The sequence below is a fragment of the Sorex fumeus genome, unplaced genomic scaffold (assembly GCF_029834395.1).
Source record: "Sorex fumeus unplaced genomic scaffold, SorFum_2.1 ptg000041l, whole genome shotgun sequence".
Taxonomy (NCBI): Eukaryota; Metazoa; Chordata; class Mammalia; order Eulipotyphla; family Soricidae; genus Sorex; species Sorex fumeus.
In genome coordinates, this window is record NW_026606098.1 from 15,223,664 (window position 1) to 15,244,341 (window position 20,678).

General features: G+C 45.1%; 1 pseudogene; it reads right to left on the reverse strand.

Annotated features, from left to right (window-relative positions):
* Positions 1-2,720: 2,720 nt before the first annotated feature.
* LOC130028907 (uncharacterized protein C6orf62 homolog) lies at positions 2,721-20,667 on the reverse strand (annotated as a pseudogene).
* Positions 20,668-20,678: the final 11 nt, after the last annotated feature.

Genomic DNA, 20,678 nt, shown 5'->3' on the forward strand with positions numbered 1-20,678 from the left:
TCACCAACTTTTCCTTTGACATTCATGTTTCCCCATCATGCTTTATAACGTAGACAATGTTACTTTATCTTCTGAACTGGAAAAGGAAGCAGACCTTTTACTCATTTGAAAAGGTTCTTTCAAATAATTGTTTTTAGAACTTGGGGAGTCAAAGAAATAGTGTTGGGGTGTGTGTGTGCAAAAATATGTTCTTTTAGAGTCATTCTTTTTCTTTCCAAAACTGAACTCAGAAGGAGACACCACAAATCAAAGGCACGTCTCCACTCCTAGAGGAAGGGAAACTCCCACCATACAGGAAATAGCAAGGACATCATTGTAAGGCCTCAGTATAACACCTGCCACAACTCCCTGAAGTCATGGTCACAGCCATGTGGGGACATTTAGCAATCACTGCCATTTGTGAAGTCTGTTTTACTTTCACACAGCTTGCTGATGAAAGCTCTCTGCTCCTGTTCCTAAAGGACTATCCCAGCGCTGTGAGGCACTTCAGGCAACTCAAGTGCTTGTTGTGGAGGTCTCTGACAGGGAGCTGTCATTGAGACAGCAATGCGATGTTTTTCAGAGCATTTGAACATGGGTCCATACCGTGAACTCATCTAACACGGTCCTCCTCCACTGCTGAATTAACCGAATCACAGGCTAGAACTTCTCTGGGCTGTCATCGGAACCGAGGACATCTCCCTTGTCAAGTTAAACCCTCTGAGAGCTCAGACATTTTTCAGATGAGGAAAGTCATCATCCTTAGACAAACACTGAATTTCAGGCCACCCGAAGACATTCTTAAGGGTGACCAAAGACCCACAAAAATTTGCTGAATAATGTTACCGTTATAACGCAACCTACCAGACGCCTTTTTCTGACCTTTACCAATTAAGACACCTGTTTGCTGGTGAGGGTCAAGCTTCTCAAATGAATCACCCTAAAAAGGGATCTACAGAAGCACACCCTTAACGTGTGGTAGACTCAAGTAGGCAAGCTTTACCAAGCCTTTCTACAGCAGGGCCTTTCAGAAACTTAACTAGAATAAAACTCGAGTATATAAAAGCCTGATGAAAATATCCTTGACTACAATTGACATCAGATTATTATTACTGCTGTTGTGGGTTTTTTTTTTGAGGGGGGGAAGGGGCACACCCAGCATTGCTCAGGTCTTACGGAGGAGGCAACTCAGAAACACTGCCTCCAGAAAAGCACACAGACTATCTAGGCACTATTATTAACTGGCGGTGTTGAGTTCTGCAGATTATTCCAATTCTAAGAACTAGCAAACAGCTTTTTGCTCTGATTCCCAGAAGGAAACTGGGAAATACATAGGATCCTTTCAAATCCTCACCTGCTCAGCGCGCCTGCCCACACCGCCTGCCCACACGCTCAGCGTCCAGCTGGGCCCCACGGGCTGGCAAGGACCCCCACCCCCATGCCCGCCCCTCACCTGCTCTGAGCGCCCGCCCACACGCTCAGCATCCAGCTGGGCCCCAAGCACAGGCCACCTAGCAGCAGCTTGGCATGGCGGGCGCAGCCCAGGGCCTCGGAGGTGGCGTGCAGGAGCCGGGCAGTCTCCAAGGAGCCACCACCAGCGGTCGGCGGTCAACGCCCGTGACGCAGTCCGCACAGGCACGCAGGACACGGAGCCCGCCTCAGCGTGAGACCTGGGAGGTGGGGAGCGTGAGCCCGCAGTCCCAGCCAGGCCTGCCCCACCCGCCTTCCCGCTGACCTTTAAAGGCCAGAGCAACAGCGCTTTCCCCCTCCCACCCCCACCAACTGGCCCCTAGCCACGCCCCCTAAGCGGGGGCATTATGACATACATTGTTTGATTATGTTCACAAGCCAGTTAGTTTCAGCCCTCAGGAAAGAAACACAGCCAAATGTTCTGGCCTGTTATTTACAACCTCAAGCATCTGGTGTCAAGTGGGTCTGGTGTCATCTGGTCTATGAGAAAAGACTGACTCTTCTGCTATACTAAGATTTAGGTTTTTTACTTAAGGCAGCTTAAAGAAAGAGATGTTGAGCCTCATTGAAACCAATCTGGACACACACGTCTTGTCTCGCCCATTTTCATGGTTCCCTGTATTCCTGACCGTTAGTGGGATAGTCTACATGGACTCGTCTGTTTTTTTTTTTTTTTTAAACAAACCTGGCCCAGTAAAATGAGGCTAGAATACCTGCAATGAGATGCTTTTTTCATTTAAGATTTCTTTTCCGTGGTTGTATTTTCTTTTTAGAACAACTACTTCTGGTCATTAGATTGAATCTGACAGTGTTCTGGATCAATGGTGATTATAGCAAAGCTATTGCATTTGTAAAAATTATTTATTCTCCTACATGTACTTCTTACCCTCTAAATGCTGATGACATGTCAAAGAGGCAAAAACCAGCTCAAATGGAAAGACCGTCAAAAAGAGTATCACCTTGTGCTTTCAAATACATTGAAGCATTTCGGTGTACAATAGTCCTTTCATTTGACATTTTTAACAAGATGCTGATACAGTGCAGCAAATATGCAAAGTCTTCTTTCACACAGTCTGTGAAGAAGACAGCTAATTTTTTTCAGTTCTGAGATACAAATGATTTAAAAAGAAATCAGGATGAACAAGTTTCAAAATGCAGAGTGTTCTGTGCATGAGTCCATTTTCTTTAATCTCTGAAAGAATAAAGTGGTAAGAAAACAAGACAAGAACTCCTGCTGCACTCTGATCTTCTCCACTGTGCTGGCCCAGACTCTATTCTGGCTTGGAAGGATGCAGGTGTTTCTTTACGGTGCCAACCTCCCAGTGGGTGAGCTGTTCCTCTGGCAGGTAGAGGCAGATGCTGCATAACTTGAAGATATTACCTTTATTTTTTGGAGTCTGCAAATGCTGTTGGTCGATAAAGAGAAACACTGACTGGTTGGGATTGTTGACAACAATTCCAGTCTTGTCCTTGTGGCTCAGTACATGCAGAAAGTGTTTTTCATAGTCACAGTGATGAAACTCAAATTTGGCATGAATGAGACGAAAAGGCTCATCAGATTCCTTCCAACTAGAAAACAGTAGACAGACAATTTTTTTCAATAACATTCTAAGGCCACAGAATGAAATACATCTCCTGAGTACAGTCAATGACATCCCTTCTCACAGACTGGTATCGAGGAGCAGGAAGCTGGACCACATCCTCCTTTAAAAGCTCTATGGAACTTTCCAAGGAATAGCTGGAATCCCGCACACCTTTTAGGATATTTTCTTATAATTATTCGTCATGACTGGTTTGACCTCAGACACTTCAAAACCTGCTGATTTTTTCTTCTTCTCCTTGAATGCAAAGGTAATATACATCTTGAAGTCAAACTGGTCAGCTAGAGTTTCTTTTTCTTTCTAAGCTGAGCATGTAGTCTGTACAGAGCTTGTTTCTTCTACACGGACTCATCTTCACCATCTAGTCCGGCCCCAACAGAAAGAGACAGTGAGAGAGAAAGACAGAGAGAGACAGAGAGAGAGAGAGATACCGCCACTCCTCCAATAAGAAACTAGGAATAGTTCTCAAAAGCCAGAGTTTGAAAACAGGATTTGAAAACTGAAGTCCCTGGTTAGATGCTCAGTACCCTGTGGTCCCATGAACACTGCCAGCAACAACCTTTCACACCAAACCTGAAGTAGCTCCTGAGAACTAATAGGTGTGACCTCAAATCAAAAGCCAAAGTTTGAAGTCATGCTTCCCACCACCAATTGAATGAATGTTCACAGCGCATTATATACTTAGGACCAAATCTTTGCTGGAATAAAAAACTAGCCACGATAACCCTATGTGCATATTTCTGAGAATAAGACCTTCCTTGGGTCTAGAGTGATAGTGCAGTGGATAGAGCATTTGGTCCCCAAGGAACTGCTCAGAGTTGTTCCTGAGTTACAGAGCCAGGAGTAACCTCTGAGCATTTCCAGTCTGCTTCCCCGACGAAAATAGAAATGAAGAAAGCCCCCCAAAACACGGCTATAGAACGAAGAGCTGGAGTGCAGGCTTTGTGTCTGGGTTTAGTCTTGCACTGCATGGTTCACTCAGCACTGCCGGGAGTAATCCCAGACCACAGAGCTAGATTAGTCCGTGAACAATATGAGGTTCAATCCCTGGGGCAACCCATATGGTCTCATGAGCAGTACCAGGAGTAAATCTTGAGTGCGTAGCCAGGAGTAAGCCCTGAACATTGCCAGATGTGACTAAAAAAACAAAATCATAAGTACTTAGACCACCTGAAATAGAGCTGCGGGCAGGTCCTACAAGACACATTCCAGAGGAAGCTATTGCTGTCCCAAGGGATGGCAGATGACAACTCCATGTGAGATTCTTCCTCTGCAGCCACGCCAGTGAGAAGAACAGCTGTGAAGGTGGAAAACAATGAGATTGCTGGTTCTGACCCTGCCTAGGACTATGCGGATGGATGTGCTTATGCCTTACTTGATGCTGTTAATGTTCATTCATTTTCCCTTTCTCTTCCCTTTTCACTGTTGTAATGACCAGGATTTGCAGTGCTCCCACAGTTGGTTATGGTATTCACTGGGGTTACACGCATTTTGTTGTGGCATCTGCACACACTTGGATGCAGTGCACCACAGGTCATGTGGACTTGCTGAATCAAGCATCTTTCTAGTGTGGGAAGAACTACATCAGAGGAAGTGGGTGGGGAAGGGACAAGGGACAGTCTGGAGTGAAGTGAGCGTGGGCAAGGAGGATCAGGGCACTCCTATGCCACTGTTCAGCAGCATAAGGACTCCATAAATTTCAAAGTGGATCCAGTCAATGGGTTTGCTGTGGTGCTATATCCAGGCTGGGGTGCCCACCTAATATAAAGGATCTTGAGTCAGGGTGTTTAGTGTGAATTCCCGGAGGTGACTGAAATGACTGGCAAGTTGGCTTCAAAGGGTCATTGAGAATAGAGAGCCGCAGGCCTGAGTCTGTTCTCAGTCATCGGGGTTCTAAGACACACGCCAAGAGAGGTGAAAAGACACAAGAAAGTACTGGCCGCTGGCCTCTGGCACTGAGTAAATCCCATCTCCTTCAAAGCCCGTGAACCAGCTGCCAGCATGGCTGGTGCATTCTCACTCTCCAGGCTGTAGGCCTTCCCTGACATCCCAGGCTGACACAGGGCCCTCCTGGGCATCGCCTCTTGATTTCCTGTGTGAATTCATCAGCATCTCCTTCATCATTTTGATTCCATGCTAATGATAAGCTTTCTCACAGAAGGTAAGCTCTGGAAGAGCAGGAATCGCACCTGCCTGTTCACCACAGCAACCTCAGAACCTACACAACCCAACACTCCGTTAACATGGAGAGGAGGGGGTAGCGGTCCCTCCTGGTTCTGTACTCAGGGGTCACTCCTGGTGATGAAGATATGCTGTGCTAAGGACAAAACTGTGTGCGAAGCAAACCTCTTCACCTCTCTCGAGCCACTCGTTGAATATGTAATAAATACTGTTGAATTAATCAAATTGTTATTCTGGGTTGTTTTTCCAATGGACTCGTTTCCATTTTGTATAGCCCCCATCATCAATATGTTGGCCCCTTGGTCTTACCATTTATGTTATTTTCATCTGAGGTCGGACCCTGACTGAGAAATGTTTTACTAGGCTAAGGATGTTTTTATAACTTTTTCTCCCCTCTGCTGGCCAAGGAGTTTTGATCATCATCTTTAAAAACATTTTGTGATGGGGGAGAATTGGGCTATACCCGAAGCTGCTCAGGGCCTACTCCTTATTCCTTCGCTCAGGGCTTCCTTCTAGAGGTACTCATGGGACCACATGTGGTGCCAGAAACCGAAGTGAGATTAGAAGCAGGTATGGCAAGTGCCTTGCCCCCTCCACATCTCTAATCCTAGATACATCTTCTCCATGAACACTCTAAGATATCTACTCTGTCACTGTCATCCTGTTGTTCATTGATTTGCTCGAGTGGGCCCCAGTAACGTCTCCATTCGTCCCAGCCCTGAGAGTGTACCAGCCTCTCCTTACTCGTCCTTCCCAACGGTGCCTTATGGGAGGCTCTTTCAGGGTCAGGGCAATGAGACCCACTATTAGAACATTTACTCTAGGTAAGTTAAAGTTGAATTTGGGCCTAAGAGAAAGAACACAGTGGCTAAGGCACTTGTCTTGCACACAGCCAATCGGCTTCAATCCCCAGCATCCCATATGGTTCCCTGAGCCCCCGCCAGGAGTGATTCCTGAGTGCAGAGACAGGAGTAATCCCTGAGCACCACCGGGGGTGGCCCCAAAGCAAAAATCAAACCAAGAAAAACCTGAAGGGGGTTATGCGATTTATCAAAGTCTGTAGCAAAGCTGAGTAAACTGAATTTTGTTAACTGAGCAGCAGTGCTCATGCTGCTAAGGGTTTTACAGGAAAGAGGAGAAGGTGAAAAAAAGAACTTAGAAGAAGAGGGGCTGTAACTCCGACTCTTTCTGGTGGCACTAAGGAGACATGAGGTTCTGGAGATCAAGTCTGGGGTCGCTGCATGCTGAGCTGAGCATCCACCCTGGAGAGCTCTCTCTCTCTCTCTCTCTCTCTCTCTCTCTCTCTCTCTCTCTCTCTCTCTCTCTCAATCTCTCTCTGCCCCTGGCACTTTTTAATGCTCTGACATCTGCTCTCATGCCAGCTGTTTTAGCATATTCAAAATTAACTGTTGCTTTCTGAAATTCTGATTTTTAAAAAATTTCTATTAGTAAAACACCATGAGGTACAGTTGTAGACTTACAAATGTTTGTGATTGAGTTTCAATTATACAGTGATCAAGTACCCATCCCTCCACCAGTGCCCAATTTCCACCACCATGGATCCCAGTATCCCTTCCCCCCCCCATTGCCCCTCCCCCCCACCCTGCCTCTGTGGCAGGGCATTTCCTTTTGTTCTCTCTCTCCTTTTCAGTGCTGTGGTTTTCAAAAGACGCATTGAGTGACAATCATGTTCGATCTATAGTCTACTTTCAGCATGCTTCTCCCATCCTGGGAGGATTCTCCTATCACTAATCTAATCATCTAATCTTTGATAAAGGAGCAAGAAATGTGAAGTGGAATAAGGAAAGCCTCTTTAACAAATAGTGCTGGCAAAACTGGATGGCTACATGCAAAAAAAAATGGACTTAGATCTCTGCCTAACACCGTGTACAAAATTAAGATCAAAATGGATTGAAGACTTCAACATCAGACCTGAATCCATAAGGTACATTGAAGACAAAGTTGCAAAACCCTCCATGACATTGAAGCTAATGGTATCTTCAAAGATGTCACATCACTGGCCAAGCAAGTGAAAACAGAGATAGACAAATGGGACTATTTTAAACTAAGAAGCTTCTGCACTTCAAAAGAAACAGTGACCAAAGTACAAAGACAGTCTACAGAAAGGGAAAGGATATTTGCCCAATACACATCCAACAAGGGGTTGATATCAAGGATATATAAAGTACTAGTTGAAGTCCACAAGTAGAAAACATCCAACACCATCAAAAAATGGGGAGATGAAATAAACAGACACTTTCTCAAAGAAGACATCGAATGGCAAAAAAGGTACATGAGAAAATGCTCTACATCATTAATCATCAGAGAGATGCAGATCAAAACCACAATGAGATATCATTGCACACCACAGAGACTGGCCCACATCCAAAAGAACAAAAGCAATCAGTGCTGGCGCGGATGTGGCGAGAAAGGGACCCTCCTTCACTGCTGGTTCAGCTGACTGGTTCAGCCCTTTTGGAAAACAGTATGGACGATTCTCAAAAAATTAGAAACTGAGCTCCCATTTGACCCAGCAATACCACTCCTGGGACTATATCTCAGAGAGGCAAAAAAGTATAGTCGAAGTGACATCTGCACCTGTTTGTTCATTGCAGCACTCTTTACAATAGCCAGAATCTGGAAAAAACCTGAGTGCCCCAAAACAGATGACTGAAATTCTGGTTTTAAAGAAGAAACAGGAATTATGACTTCTTTCTTTTCCCACAGCTTTCTTCCCGCACAGCTCAGACTTCCCTTTCATCCCTTCTCCCTTCTATGCCCTTTGTGTAAATTTCAAGCAAAAATTAGAATGTTCTTACAGGATTCTGGATGAGAATATCTGGTGCTGGGTGAGTATCAGATCATCCAAGAAAAGTTACTTCCAATAGATGAAAAGTAATGAAAGAGAAGTCACAAAAATTTAAATCTGTCCCTTCCAAAGGGAGCGCTTGAATTCCAGAGATGCATATGATTATGTCAGCAGAAGGGAGGACATTCAGAAATGGAGTAGAAAGCATCCAAATGATAGCAACCCCTATATAAAAAGAAACAGTGTTGGGAAATTGACAACCTCCCATCTTGGTACTTGAGGGAAAACTGTGATTTATGTTCTTGAGTTTTCAGGACCTATGGGAGAGCAGGCCTGCATGCTGACTCAGGTCCCAATCCCAGCACCCCGTATGATCCCCCAAGCACTGCCAGGAGTGCACCCTGAGCTCAGAGTCAAGAGTAAGCCCGAAGCACAGCAGGTATGGCCCAATCTCCCCTCCATCAAATCCCCCCGTTCTTGTAATAATATGAAGGTCACACTTAAGTCTAAAACCGGTCAGGATGTAGGTCAGCAACAGAGCATTTGCCTTGCACGTGTGAGAGCCTGAGTTTGATTTCCAGGAATACAAAAGTAACAAACAAAAAACATAAGCAAGAGACTATAGATAAAAGACTCAGCTTAAAATCTCAAGTTTTCAGAACTCATATTCTTCCAAGTGCATCTCCGAACCCCACTGCAAGACGTGACTCATACATACAAAGTCCACAAAGAAATGGGAAATTACCCTGGTTTCAAGCACAAACAATTCTTCTGACATACTAAAGTGTTCCCTAAGTGAAAGTGAAAAGAAGACTCCAGGAGAAAGCCTTCTTCAAAACTAACTCAGAAATCACCACAAAGTCCTCTGACTGCCTGCTTTGGGTCTGACAGAAGTAGGGGCACCACTTTCTCCTTTTTCCAAAATCGGTTTCAGGCTGGTCCCTGGAATGTCTAGTGCAGGACTGCTTTGTTTGCCTTCTTTGCGACAATACTTCAGAGGCTGGAAGCCCAGTTAGAATGGAAGGGAATCATTCCTACACCACACATTTCTCCCACTGTTGTCTGGGGGAGTATGGCTGATTTGTGCCTGTAATGCTCTGTCTGTGCTTGAAAACTAGGGTGCCCATTAGAGCAGGAGTGACAGAGGAGAAGGATTTCTGGTTTTTCACGCAATATTGAGTGTGTAACTCGTGTTGTACAGAATTCAGAAAGCAAAGGAAATTCCCCCAAATTATACCCGTTTTGTAAATCTTTTCGTAAAATTTAAAATTTTTAATGACTGATGTTTTAGAAGTTTCATTCTGAAACAAATTCCCACTATAACAAGCTTTAAAGGTGAAAAAATATAAAGGTGCTAGGGACTTAAAAACAATGGGGAAAAAAAAACAGAGAAAAGACCATTATTAAATGTTATTAAATGCTCACCCTCTGCTATTTAAAATTCTTAGAGAAATGGGCCCAGGGAGAGATGGAAACGCCCACATCGCCATCACGTGGGGATTAGGTGGAACTACTGCAGCCCGACTTGTCCCAGGCTTCAGATTTCCTAACCCTCAGCTCAGATAGAGAAGGGAGCACCAAATAAAGGGTGTTGGGAGGATCCACCCAGGATGGGAGAAGCATGCAGAAAGTAGACTATAGACCAAACATGATTTCCACTCAATGCCTCTTTTAAAAACCACAGCACCCGAAAGGAGAGAGAGAACAAAAGGGAATGCCCTGCCAAAGAGGTGTGTGTGTGGGGGGGATGGTGGGGAGGGATGCAGGGATCCGTAATGGTGGAAAATGGGCACTGGTGGTGGGATGGGTACTTGATCAGGGTATAATCAAAACACAAGCACAAAAATTTGTAAGTCTACAACTGTACCTCATGGTGTTTCACTAATAAAAATTAAAAAGAAAAATGTTCTCAGCACAAGAAAAGAATTTAACTATATGTAGTGACATACATTAACTAGACTTACTCTCTAAATTATTTTAAAATGTACACAAATACTGAATCATTGTGTTATATACAGAAATCAATAGAAAAGTGTATGTGAGCCTTAATTATATTTTATAATGATATTTCACATTATAGCACAGTGGTAGGGCGTTTGCCTTGCACGCAGCAAACATGGCCAACCCACGTTCGATTCCTCCGCCCCTCTTGGAGAGCCCGGCAAGCTACCGAGAGTATCTCACCCACACGGCAGAGCCTGGCAAGCTCCCTGTGACGTATTCGATATGCCAAACACAGTAACAACAAAGTCTCCAATGGAGACGTTACTGGGCCCGCTCGAGCAAATCGACGAACAACGGGAGGGCCTTTACCTTTAAATGATATTTCAGTATATCCTACAATAAATGATACCTTGTTTTAGTTTCTGTAAAAAAAGAGACGTCGTGCCCTTTTCTTTGCTTCAAAGCTAGGTAGCATTGTAGCACTGTCCTCCCTTCACAGATTTTCTCTAACAGGCACCGGTAACGTCTCCATTGTGAGACTTGTTGTTTATGTTTTTTGGTATATCAAATATGCTACGGGTAGCTTGCCAGGCTCAGCCGTGAAGGCGGGATACTCTCAGTAGCTTGCGGGGCTCTCCAAGAGGGACAGAGGAATCAAACCCGGGTCAGCCACGCGCAAGGCAAACGCCCTACCTGCTGTGCTATAGCTCCAGCCCAGTGGATCACAGCCAGTTACAGATTTCAGTGTTAGGTATAGGGTCATTAGGAAACAAGTAAGCAGTTTGGCCGTTGCAGCGGGAGCAGAGCGGTTAAGGGCTCTTTGTTTGCATGCATGGGACCCAGATCCTTTCGTACATTCCCCATACAGTTCTACAGCCATTCCGAAGTGATTCTTGAGTGCAGAGTCAGGAGAACCCCCTGAACATATCCATGTGTGGCCCCAACCATAAACAAACAAACAAGAAAATGAAAACAAAGCAGTCTCAGATGCTTGATGGCGAACTCCCTCATTCTGAGCTGGATCTTCCTCCATCCCCCACATCTTTATAGAAGAGGGTTGGGGCACCCTCACAATGTGGGTGGAGTGTGGGTTGTCCCTTGTAGGAAACATTCAAAGGGCACAGCCGCAGACATCGAAGGTGGGTTCAGAATTTTATTGCTCAGAGCGAAGAGAACAAAAAAAGAAAAGAGCCTTGCTTTGCTTCTTCCAGACCAGGTTCCAACCCCTGCAACCCTTCTTGTCCAGAGACCAAGCTGGGGCAACCCACCCGGGCACCCCGAGGAGATTCAGATATGTACCCCACAAAAGTCTGAAGGCGGGAATCGGACCTTGGTCACCCGCGGGAAAGACAAGCACCCGCGACACTCTCCTATCGCTGCACCTGTGGAAGCTGTGTGCTTAATGACCCCATACTTAACACTGAAGGAAACCCAAGGGAGGAAAATTCTTAAGAGAAAGGGGTCTGTGGAGGGGCAAAAACGCGGCACACCGCCATCTCGTGGCAGTTAGGCTGAACTACCGCGGCCCGACTTCTTCCATGCTTGATTTCCAGCCCTTTGCTTCAATATGGGGTCATCAAGCAGGCAGCTTGGGCGGCTGCAGCAGGAGCAGAGCAGTTAGGGCTCTGCCTTGCAGACACAAGGCCCTGGTTCTTTCTTTGGCTCCCCATACAGTCCCACCGTCATGATGGAGCGATTCCTGAGTGCAGAACCAGGAGAAGCCCTGAGCGTTTCTGGGTTTGTGACCCCCAAACTATGAACAAGTCAAATAACATGGACACAGCCTCAGTTCGTGATGGTGGATTCCCTCACCCCAACTTGGGGGACTCTGAGCTGTATCTTGCTGTATCCCTGACCCTTATTCCTTGTAGAGGAGGGTTGGGACACCCTCAGAACATGGGGTGGTGGTGTGTGGGGTTGACTATAATTGGAAACCTTTCCAAAGGGCTGGATCAAAGGCAGAGCAAAGTGGGTATAGACCATTTTTTGTTCACCTCAATGAGTAAAGCAAAAAACATAAAAAATAAACTTAATTAAAATAAGCAGAAGTTCATGGCTAACTTTAATAGCAAGCACTTATAAGGGTCCCCAGAACCCCGCGAACCCACATCAAACCCCCAAATAAAATAATTCTTGGAAGAGTGAGTGGTGTATTTAGAATTTCCAGGGAAGGAGGTTGCCTGGTCTTTGGCTCATTATCACTGTTTTAATCAAAATTCTTTTTAACCTACTCCCATTTCTCTGATGGTAGGCAATCTCACCCCAAACTTTTGGAGATCCTGAAGTTGAATCTAACCTCTGTCACCATCCTTCACAGACTTGGGACTTCTCATGTATATAGGAAGCCCCAAATTCTCTGCGATAGGGAAAGATGGCACCCTTGGAAAAGTGGAGCGTAGGGGTGTGGGGGTGATAGACTGGAGACCTGTAAAAATGGTTGATTTGGAGAGATCATACTATGGTATGGCACAATCGTCTACTGTGCTCACCCTGGGTTCTGTCTCAGCACCATATCATACCCCTGAGCCCACCAAGAAGCTGTTGGGGCCACCCACAGCCCACAGTAAATAAAGCCAGAGACTAGCTTGGCCAGTCAGTGCGGGGGACTAAGGAGAGGGACAAGGGTGCAACTCCACTGTGCAGAAATTCTTTTTTGTTTTATTAATCAGAAATTCTGAGGATCCTGGGAGGTCTAGTTCTGGAGGAAAGTCGGGACTAGGGTTGGACATTTCTTAGAGGAATGTCCCTGGGGAGGGGAGGAAACGCCCCACAGCGCCCTCTCGTGGTGCATCGGCGGAAGAGCCGTGGCCAGGCTTTCCTGCCTGAAGATTTCCAGCCCTTGGGTTTGCTTCCATATTAACCTGCGGGTCACAAAGAATCAAGAAGGCGGCCTCAGGCCGTGCAGCGGTAGCCGAACATTGAGGGCGTTTGACTCGCATGGGGCGATCTCTGTGTCAGGATGAACCCAGCAGCCTGGCCAGTGCTTTGCCCGAAGTAGAATCTCTCCCTCTAAGCCCGTTCGCAAACAGTTCCTGTCGCGGTCATCCCCACACCTCGCGGTTTTCCGTAGAGGAAGGAGCTGGAAGCAAGACTCAGCTCGGCACCCCCAAGTTCGGCGTGAAGGAATGCGCCGCGAAAGTCGCATTCTGTTTGCTTGTGTTTTGCGGACCACACGGGCGGTATTCGAGGGTTATTCCTGCCCCTGCACTCAGGAATCACTCCTGACTGTGCTGGGGGAACCTATGGGTTGATCGCCCCATACAAGACCAGCGCCTTCGTGGCTCACTGTTAGATCCTTGACCTTTGATCCTTCATGACCCCGTATTAACACTGAAGCAAAGAAAATTTTTTCTGTTTTTCCCTTTTTGGGTCACACCCGCAATGCACAGGGGTTGCTCACGGCTTTGCACTCAGGAGTTAAGTCCTGGCAGTGCTCCGGGGACCATATGGGATGCTGGGAATCGAAGCCGGTGGACCCAGGTACCGGGCAAACGCCTTACCCGGGTACTAGAGCTCCAACGCAGGAGCTGGAAATCTTAAACTTGGGAATAGCCGCCCCGGTAGTTCCGCCTAGCCGCCACGTGATGGCGCTAGGCGAGGGCGTTTCCGTCCCTCCTCAGGACCGTGTCTCTAAGAATTTTCCACCCTTGGGTTTGCTTCAGTGTTAAGTATGGGGTAATTAAGGGTCAAACGCAGCTTTGACAGGCAGCAGTTGGATAGCCATGCGGATACTTGTGTTTCATGCGGGTGAACAGGGTTCGATTCCCACCTTCAGACTTTTGTGGGGTACATAGCTGAATCTCCTGGGGAGGTTCAGGTGGGTTCCCCAGCTTGTTCTCTAGACAAAGAGGGGTGCAGGGGGTTGATCCTTGTCTGGAACGAGCAAGGCAAAGTTTTATATATATATATATTTTTTTTTTCTTCGCTCTGAGCAAGAACAGTTCTGAACCCACTTTGTGATGTCTGTGAACGAGCCCTCTGGATGTTTCCTGCTATGAGCAACACACACTCCATCACCCCACAATCTGAGGGTTCCCCAACCCTCTTCTACAAGGACGTGGGCGATGGACGAAGATACAACTCAGAATCCCTCAAGGGAGGGAATTCGCCATCAAGGACTGCTTTGTTTTAATTTTCCTGTTTGATTGTTTATGGTTGGGGACACACCAAAAGATGCTCAGGGCACTCTCAGGAATGCCGCCGGGCACGACTCGAGGGCCATATGGGAAGCCAAGTGACAGACAACGGTTCTGTGAATGCAAGGAAAGTGTCCTAACCGCTAACCTACTGCTGCACCGCCCGAAGCTGCCTGCTTGATCCTAATTACCCCAGGCCTAACACTGAAGCAAGCCCAAGGGTGGAAAATTCTTAGAGAAAAGGGCCTGGGAGGGATGAAAACGCCCCACAGCGCCATCTCGTGACCCGGAACGAACTCCCAGCCTCCATTTTTCTTGCTTCAAGTCAAAAATTGGTTTGGTTTTGTTTGGGTTTTGGGAGTCACACCTGGTTATGCTCAAGGGTTACTCCTGGCTCTGCGCTCAAGAATTACACGTGGCAGTGCCACGCCCCAAAGTCACAGCAGCTGCCCTGCAGCAGCCAACCTAGGTTCACCCTCAGCATCCCATAGCGTTCCCCAAGCACCGCAAGGAGTGATCCCTGAGCACAGAGCGAGGAGTACCCCTGAACACTTCCTGGTGTGGTCGCCAAACAAAAGAAAACAAAGCAAAAACAGCTTACCAAATCCATTGACTTAGGAGGAAAATGCTGCTCAGATGTGGAAAACCAAGCATTCTGGCCATGATTGGTGGTGATTAGAAATCATTATTGGTAGGATAAATAGTAAGTTGCAGACAGAGAAGGAATTCTGATAACACGCTATTTGGTTTCGTGGTGAGAGTACTTTAAATGCTTATAATATTTCTGTAATGATCCAAATTCATGTTTCATTTAACTAGACATGTTATGTTTCTTGGAAAAGAAAGGGTTAGAACTGGATAAAAATTCAAAGGTCTCAGCAATTCAATTTTCCCTCATGGATTGTAGTGTACATTTTTTGTTTTGGGATTTTTTTAGTTTTATTTATTTATTTATTTTTTGCTTTTTGGGTCACACCCAGCGATGCTCAGGGGTGACTCCTGGTTCTGCACTCAGGAATTACTCCTGGCGGTGCAGGGGAGACCAAATGTGATGCTGGGGATCAAACCCAGGTTGGCCGCCTGCAAGGCCAACTCCCTACCTGTTGTGCTATTGCTATTGCTCCGGCCCCTGTAGTCTATATTATTTTCTGATACATGTTCAAAGATTTATGTACCAAAAAAGTCACTACATCATTGAACAAGAACTGACAAAGAAAGACAACATAAGTCACCATCAGTTGGAAAGTGCTTAAACAGCTGGTTAAGTGAAGCATTGCTAAAGCATCAACAGTCAATCCAGCCCCCCGTCCCTCCCCCGGTGCGCGGCCCTGCGGAGCCAGCCAACTGGCCAGGCTCCCCTTCCTGGCCATAACGGGCGGGCGAGCTGCCGTGAGGAGGCGGGGAGGGGACGGCTGGGCTGGCGGGCGGGCGGGCGGGCACACGATAATAAAGAACTTCTGAGTGCCCCCCAACTGCATGCGCTTGAGCACGCAGTCCGACCTGGCCTTCTTCAGGTTCCCGCGGGACCAGGCCAGGTGCCAGAAATGGGTGGAGAATTGTAGAACAGCAGACTTAGATGGTAAAACACCAGATCAACTAAATAAACATTATCGATTATGTGCCAAACACTTTGAGACCTCTACGACCTGTAGAACTCTAAGTATTAGATACATTTTGCAAAAGTAGAAAATGAACGCTATGAAAATGGACGGAAGTGTCTCAAAGCTTACCTGAGCAACACTTTGAGAGACCAGGGGTCGAATAACTGGGCTTTGCTTAATATAAATTTTGATATAAAACATGATTTGGATTTAATGGTGAACACATATATCAAACTCTACACAACTAAGTCAGAGCTTCCTGCAGATAATTCAGAAACCATTGGAAACACCGAAGAGATTTTAAAATAGGGTTTATCTTCCATTTGAAAGCATCTTACAGAAAAGCTATGTTGTATGTAGGCCACCCAGTCACTGACTGTCTTGACCAGTAGGTCTCCCATTGAGTATGTTCATTTGTACTCCTATTTAAGTGGCTCCAGTTTGAATTCCTGCTTTGGAGACCGAACTGTTCTAAAATATAGCATTGAAAGTGTCACATCACATTTCAGTGTGAAGTCTGCTAGTGGCTCTAGAGTTGTTTTTAGTTATTTTAGACATAACATTATCACTGTGGATGCGATATGTGGGTATGGAGTTACCAGTTCCTTGAAGAAATAAATTGGAGGTTGTGTGGGAGGAATTCATTTTTAAAATGTTACGTTAAAGCTCACAACTGACCTTTGACTGATAAGAGTTCTAAGTGTTACTGCTCAAAACCTGTACTGGACAATTAAGAGTATTACCAGAGAAACTTGAGCTTGCCAAAGTGTAGATTTTAAGTGAAGATTTTGTCTTTAGCAAGTGAACTTAAAGAAACAGACGAGTCTGCCATTGTTGTTCCATAACTGGTTGTTGCTGTTTGCATTCCTTTGTTGAGCCTACAGAAGCTTTTAGCAAGTGTATCTTGAACTTGTGTTTCATGGTCAAGATAGGATCAGAGGCCATGGATACTGACAACTGATTTGTTTTGCTTTCAAGTCTGTTCTCCATGACTATTATCTACTGCCTCCTCTTGATTTATAAGTAAAACTAGGAGAAGACACAAGAATTATTGTTTTGTGGGCTTCTGGGAATTAAATGAAAATATTGCAGTTAATTTTGGTGAAGGAAATCAATTTTGTATAGTTTATTTCAACCTAAATAAAATGTGAATTTTGTTTTTAAAAAGTCAATCTAATAGATTCTAACATGAAGTCTCTTCACTTAAGAAACTGAAACAAAAGATGAACAAATTGAAGACTAGCACTAAATTGGAAAGTAAAATCAATTCAAATATCACCCTACAAACAGGTGAAAACATCAAATCTTGTGCGGGGACACAGACTCGAGGGGTATACTCAACGAATGGAGTTTTTGGATAAGAATTGGGATCATCAGGCTAGGGATAAGTTAGAGACTAAATCTGTACTACATACCATTTTGTCACTTGAAATATCATTCTAGAAGTAATATAAGAACTGTGGTGGAGGGTCCTGGACACTTTGACGGTGGTGAAGGTGCAGTGACTTTGGACAACAGTGCCATACAGTTAAATGCTATTAAGGTATTGAAACTATTTAGGTTTAACAATACAGGTGAAACTAAACTATAAAATGAGATGAAATGTTATGCTCAGCAATAATTACAATTTAAATGAATAACTTGAACATCTCAAAGAAATGGAAACATAAATAATACAGCTGTGAACCATGAAAGATCAGCACTCGTGTCCTCACTCCTTAGCCTATAGATTGAAAGATAAGCATTTACGTACATCACATCCAGTGTCAGCACAAGCAAGGTTATAGCTGGAATCATTAAGCCTTAGGTAATCTCCCTTGACCATCCTCATTTGAGTTACCCAAGTCTGCAGGGTGCTTTAGTGAGAGAATACATTTCAGGAACAGTAAATACACCTGAATCCTATCACACTTGGTTTAGAAAGATGTTATGCCCTGTTCACTTTCCAAGTCCCCTCTCCCCCAGGTGCAAAGAAGCCAAGCAGTTTTACAGAAAGCAATGTTGCAAGTTAGCTGAAGCACGCAAAAATTTGATGCCCTAATATGGATTCTTTCATATCCTTTTCTCTCTGGCTTGTATCACTTAGCACAAGGAACGGAAAAACGAATTAGTCTCTTAAATAGCTCACCTTAACACTATCATCTTAAGCAGCATTCTGTCATTTTAGCATATGGCCTGTAGGTGGCAGCAACAGCATTCTATGGAATCTCCATACTGCCCTTTCAGGGAGCGCATTTCATAGGAGGGTCCGAGTGTTCCTTCCTTCCTTCCTTCCCTCCCTTCCTCCTTCCCTCCCTCCCTCCCTCCCTCCCTCCCTTCCTTCCTTCCTTCCTTCCTTCCTTCCTTCCTTCCTTCCTTCTTCTTTCCTCCTTCCCTTTTCCTTCCTCCTTCCCTTCTTTTCTTTCTTAATTTCTTCTTTCTTTTCTTTCTTTCACTCTTCCTTCATTTTTTAAAATTTGTTTCTGTTTTTGTTTGAGGTCCACACATGGTGATGCTCAGGTGTTACTCCTGACTCTGCACTCGGGGATTACTCCTAGCAGTGCTTGGGTAACCATATGGGATTTAGGGAGTCCAGGGTAAGTCACATGGAAGGAAAGTGCTCTGCCCACTCTACTATCTTTCCAGCCCCATATATTTCTTTTCATAAGAATATTTTCTTGAAATATCTACTTATAAATTTATACAAATTTATACTTGAGTGGACTCTAAGTACTCTTGAATATAGTTATGAAAAAAGAAGCTACAAATCTCAGGATGGAAACACTGAAAAAATCTTCAGCAGAATGTGAATGATTGCCCCTCTGCTGTAGAACAATTGGTTTTCAGTTGGTTTTCCTCTCTGTGCCTTTCCAGGTTTTTCTACAAAAATCCTGGCATGCTGACCTCATTCCCTGCCTATCCTGACCAGAGGAGCCTCCTTCAGAGGTCTGGAGCATGGAAGTTGGTGTCCTATGTTACCCAGCATCCAAACACTGGCGATCTCACCAAACACTTCCTTTTCCAAAGTTGGAATGCAAATAATGAAAATGGCATTCGTTTCATAATAGCGTTGTTGAGGCAGATATGGGGAAGGGGGGCGCTACAGGATCTCTTTAGTACTCTTCCAATCCAGAAGCTGATTTTTCATGATGTTAATAAAGCTTATGCTTCAAGACCCCTCGCCTCACTTGAAGTAGTCCCTCTCCAAACATTCAATTTCTGAATACACAGTACTGTGATTTCCTTAGAAGACCCATCACTCCTCTGGTTACAGAATGTACCAGACACTGAGACCCAGTCTAGCCAAAGCTCTGGACAACTTTAATAGCCTTGTATGAGGGCTGCAGTTTTGTACAGTGGGCAGGGCATTTGCCTTGCACACAGCCAAGCTGGACTTGACCCCCAGCATCCTATATGGCTTCCTGAGCCCCACCAGGAGCAATCCCTGAACACAGTGCTAGGAGTAAGCCCTGAACTCAGAACTGACAGAGCCAGGTAAAAGCCCTGAGCACTACAGAGTGTAGCCCCTAAATAAAACAAAAAGAATCTAAAACAAAAACAAAATCCAAAATCATCTTCTCACAAGTTTCTTCAAAAGATGGACAAAGTGCATTAAGCATATTTGCTTTTTATTGGTTGTTCTCTATCTCTGTTTCTCTCTGTCTCTCTCTGTCTCTGTCTCTTTCTGTCTGTCTCTCTCACCTACATTCATCCACAAATAGGTTCTTCCCATCAAAGTAACAGACAAGTCCCTTTTGGCCAGAACATCTTCCAGTAAATCACAAAAAAGATTAACACAAAGAGGAAGAGGAGGGGCACCCGCTCTATGTTCTCTAGACCTTTAAGAAAACATGAGGTTAAAAAAACCCCCAAAAACTTGAGGTTGTTCCTTTGGCCACATACATGCAGATCCACAAGAAAGGTAAACTCGTAGACATAAGGGGAATGGGCATTGTCCCAAAAAAGAATTACTCCAGAAAAGTTTTTTTTTTTTGTAGGAGTACTGCTATTTATTCAGCCACTGATTAGCTGATTGAATTGTGCATGAACTCCACCTTACTTTTTTTTCCATTTTGTATAATTTTATTTATTGAATCACCGTGAGAGCAGTTACAAAGCTTTTGGGTCTAAGTCTCAGTCATACAATGAAACACCCGTACCTTCACCAGTGCCCATTCTCACCCCCAACAACCCCAGTATACCCCCATACCACACCCTCCCCCTGCCTGTGGGGCAGATGATTTCCACATTACTCTCTATGATCACATTCACTATTTCGATACCAGACCCACCATTATTTGAAATTTTACCCCAACACTCAGATCTGCTGAAAAGGCAACAATAGATAATTTGTTCTATTGCTGGTTATGAATAACATATGATGTCATGTGGCTGCAGTAGGCCCATGTGGTTTTGAAATTCCGAAATTTTAACACTTAAATCTGGAGTGATTTCTGCCAAAAGCCACTGGGTTTAGAGATCTGCTCCTGAGTCTCTGGGATCAGGACCGTTGAGCAGCTTGATGAGGAGCCAGAGAGGCCGTTCGTGGGCGATGACTTGGGGTCTCGTTAGGGTGGGGAGGACAGGCCCGGTTTCCCCCCCCCCCCCCATCCCGTGAGGCCCAACAAGTTTTCTGCAGGCCCAAGCCTGACTGTCCAATGGCCTCTGGAGGATGACAGCCACAAAAGTTTTTAACTGAGAGCACCTACAATGTTACCTAGCATGCTACTGGCATTGTCATAAACCAACAAGTCAAGGGCCAAACATGACGGAAAGTTAAGGAAATAGTTCACATCCAAGAGAAAGTGACGTTACCAGTCTCTCAATTTTCACTGGAGAATACGATGTGTTTTGCAAATCAAGTCATTTGCAGCACTTACGTTACATTCTCTGTACTCTTCTTTGCTGACTTCCTTATAGTAGTGATATCGCTTGGAATATGAGAACTTAGTCCACAGCTCCCTCATTGTCGTTAATC